Genomic DNA, 3,743 nt, shown 5'->3' on the forward strand with positions numbered 1-3,743 from the left:
GTCAGGACCCTCAGCTATAGGTCTGTTGGAGATTGCTTGAGGTCCACTCCAGACCCTGTTTGCCTGGGTATCAGCAGCAGAGGTTGCAGAAGATAGAATATTGCTGAACAGCGAGTGCACCTGTCTGATTCTTGCTTTGGAAGCTTCCTCTCAGGGGTGTACTCCACCCTGTGAGGTGTGGGGTGTCAGACTGCCCCTAGTGGGGGATGTCTCCCAGTTAGGCTACTCAGGGGTCAGTGACCCACTTGAGCAGGCAGACTGCCCCTTCTCAGATCTCAACCTCCGTGTTGGGAGATCCACTGCTCTCTTCAAAGCTGTCAGACAGAGTCGTTCGCGTCTGCACAGGCCTCTGCTACTTTAGCTGAGCCCTGTCCCCAGAGGCGGAGTCTACAGAGACAGGCAGGTTTCCTTGACCTGCTGTGAGCTCCACCCAGTTCGAGCTTCCCAGCGGCTTTATTTACCTACTTAAGCCTCAGCGATGGCGGGCGCCCCTCCCCCAGCCTTGCTGCTGCCTTGCGGTTAGATTGCCGCAGACTGCTGTGTTAGCAAGGAGGGAGGCTCTGTGGGCGTGGGACCCTCCCGGCCAGGTGTGGGATATAATATCCGGTGTGCCAGTGTTACAGTGCAGTATTGGGATGGGAGTTACCCGATTTTCCAGGTGTTGTGTGTCTCAGTTCCCCTGGCTAGGAAAAGGGACTCCCTTCCCCCTCGCGCTTCCCAGGTGAGGCGATGCCTCGCCCTGCTTCAGCTCTCGCTGGTCGGGCTGCAGCAGCTGACCAGCACCGATTGTCCGGCACTCCCGAGTGAGATGACCCCAGTACCTCAGTTGAAAATGCAGAAATCACCGGTCTTCTGTGTCGCTCGCCCTGGGAGATGGAGACTGAAGCTGTTCCTATTTGGCCATCTTGCTCCGCCGCCCTATAATTTTTATAGGATACATGAAACATTGCATGCATGAATGTGATGTTTAGCATGATGTCAGGCTGGTGTGATATCACAGCCACTCAATGCATTATTACTTTTTTCCAAGATACATCAGGTGATTGCTTTTTCCATTACCACAAAATATACTTCATTTCAGTTCTACAAACACCCATGATTCATTTTTATATACATGTCACAGTTCTGGGTGGTGAAAACTAAATGAAGGAATGCAAAACAAAACGAAACAAAACAAAACTAAATGCTTACTTAAAAAGTGTGGCCTTGGTATTACAGGAGCACAGATAATGTGCGCCCTCTACTGGTGCGACTGTGCATGTGTGGGTGTTCGATCAACTATATTAATAATTTGGTTTAGCATATAATAATCAGGCTGTAGGTTTAAGAATTTATATGTGATAATCAACATTAATCAAAATAAATAGATGGATTTAAAATGATAATGATGGTGATAATTTTGAATCTGAAGTAAGTGACATTGATGATGGAAGTTTTATTGTTTTTTTCAGGTACATAAAATATTTCCTCTTTGCCATTAAAATGTACACAGTTTTCACTTATGTTATCATTCAAAAGTGACTTCTTTGCCCAAGCTGTTACTGGAGTCTCGGCCAACATCCTCCTTTTCTCTGGTATCATGACGCTCCTTCTGGATCCTAAGCCCACTGACCTGACCACCAGTCACTTGGCCTCGTCCACATCATGATGCTGCTCACCATTGTGTTCTTGGTGTCTCCAGACCTTTTTGAGTCCCTTCATTTTCAAAATGACTTCAAGTGTAAGATGCTTTCCTATCTGAGCATGGTGATGCAGGGCCTCTCCGTCTGCACCACCTGCCTCCTGAGCCTGCTCCAGGCCATCGCCATCAGCCCCGGCACCTCCTGGTTGGTGAGGTTTAAACATAAACTCACAAATCACATTTCATATGTTCTTGTCTTCTTATGGTCCCTCAGTTGTCCTGCAGTAGTTACATAATCTTCGACACTGTGGTTTCTTTCCATATGACTCAGACCAGTTTTCTGACGCTCAGTAAAACTGCCTCATTTCCCCAAGGAAGTCCATCATCAGGAGCCTTATTTTTCTTACTTTGTCATTATCCAGAGATGTCTCCTTGTGGGAATTATGCTGCTCTCAAGTGTATACATGGAGACTCTCTTGTGCAGGCATCAGAGGCAATCCCAGCACCTTCACAGCGCCAGACTCTCCCCAAGAGTCTCTCCAGAAAAAAGGGTGAGTTTCTTTGCGGTCACATATTGAATGGATTTGAGCCTCTCATCCTGCTCAATCCTGATCAACATATGATCCAGTTGTCCTGGGTGTCCAGAGGCTTGTGACTAGGGCCTATGCCACTGTGAACCCTTTGGTGCTAAAAGAAGGATAATTGATATTCTGCAAATCATGAGACAGAAGTATTGTATATTTTTCTATGAAAATAATTATCTGAAAAGGAGATTCTAACATCAGTTAAATTATTCAAGTATCAGAGGATTTGATAATTTATTTCATTACATTGTATAGAGTTCATTTAACACCGTTGTTTTATGTAAATCATTTGGAAACTGATGCTGCTAAAGACTTGATGGATCCTTTAGTTCATTGTCCACCATGATTTCATAGCCTAATATGTTTGCAGTTTCTTCCATTTCATTTTGATTCATTGAACTTCATTTTAAAACTTTTTTCTTTTTGAAGTGTATTCTTAATAAGCTCATATTGGTAATAAGATTTCTCATTTTTTTTTTTTTTTTTACTTTTGGAAATCATTTAGTGCATCCTTACTTATTCAAAATATGTTAGTGAAGTATCTAATTATTGGTTGAACAGTAACTTCTCCCAGCACTCTTACTTATTTCTGTGTTTTCTGACTGAACACAGGCTGTGGAGGCTTTGCTCTCACCCTCATTGTTCCTCTCTTCTTTTCGCTCTCATGCCTTTACATTTTTTTCTTTTCTTTGGTGTTATACAGCTTGACTTTTATTTCTGTTGAGTATTTTTTATTGGTGGTCACTATTAATCACAATACACTTCTGCATTCAAGGGTTCCCATCTGATATTCCGTTTCAGAAGTTTATAAATATTTGTTATTAGTGTGATTTGTTATTTGTATGTAAGCTAGTGAAACCAATGTATTGATTTAATTTCATTTTATTCTTTGTACATGTATAATCATGTTTGTATTGTGATCATTTTGTTTTTCTGTAGTTCTCTTATTTATTCATCTCAGTATTCTAGTTCACTAATCCTGTTGTTATTAACTTGGTCTAATAATTAAACCATACATTGTATATTAAATTTACTTAAGTTTCAGTTGTTCAATTTGAGTCTTTGCAAAACATGCCTGTTTTGTGTGTGTGTGTGTGTGTGTGTGTGTGTTTGAGAAAGAATCTCTCTATCACCCAGGCTTGAGTTCGGTGGTAGTCATAGCTCATTGCAACCTCAAATTCCTGGTCTCAAGAGACCTTCTCACATCCACCTCCCCGGTAGCTGACACTACAAGCACACACCACTGTGCCTGGCTTATTTTTTTATATCTATTTGTTGTAGACACAGCTTTTGCTTTGTTGCCCAGGCTGATCTCAAACTCCTGGCCTCAAGTGATCCTCCTGCCTTGGCCTCCACAAGGTGCTGGGAGTACACGCATGAGCCACTGCCCCCAGTGCCTACTTTAGAACTTCATGTGTTTTCAAAATTATTTTGATATTCTCCTTCCCCATTTGTGTTACTTAATTATTTTAAATACGTTTCCAATCTGTGAAGTTTATGTGACGTATAATTTCTTCTTCCCCTTTTTTGGGATAGCT

The 3,743-nt window shown here is 42.3% G+C and overlaps 1 pseudogene; it reads right to left on the reverse strand.

The window, feature by feature from the left end:
• The window catches only part of LOC111530446, an 8,502-nt pseudogene extending 6,841 nt beyond the window's left edge, over positions 1–1,661 (reverse strand).
• Positions 1,662–3,743: the final 2,082 nt, after the last annotated feature.

Source organism: Piliocolobus tephrosceles, unplaced genomic scaffold, assembly GCF_002776525.5.
Source record: "Piliocolobus tephrosceles isolate RC106 unplaced genomic scaffold, ASM277652v3 unscaffolded_76, whole genome shotgun sequence".
In the NCBI taxonomy this organism is placed as follows: Eukaryota; Metazoa; Chordata; class Mammalia; order Primates; family Cercopithecidae; genus Piliocolobus; species Piliocolobus tephrosceles.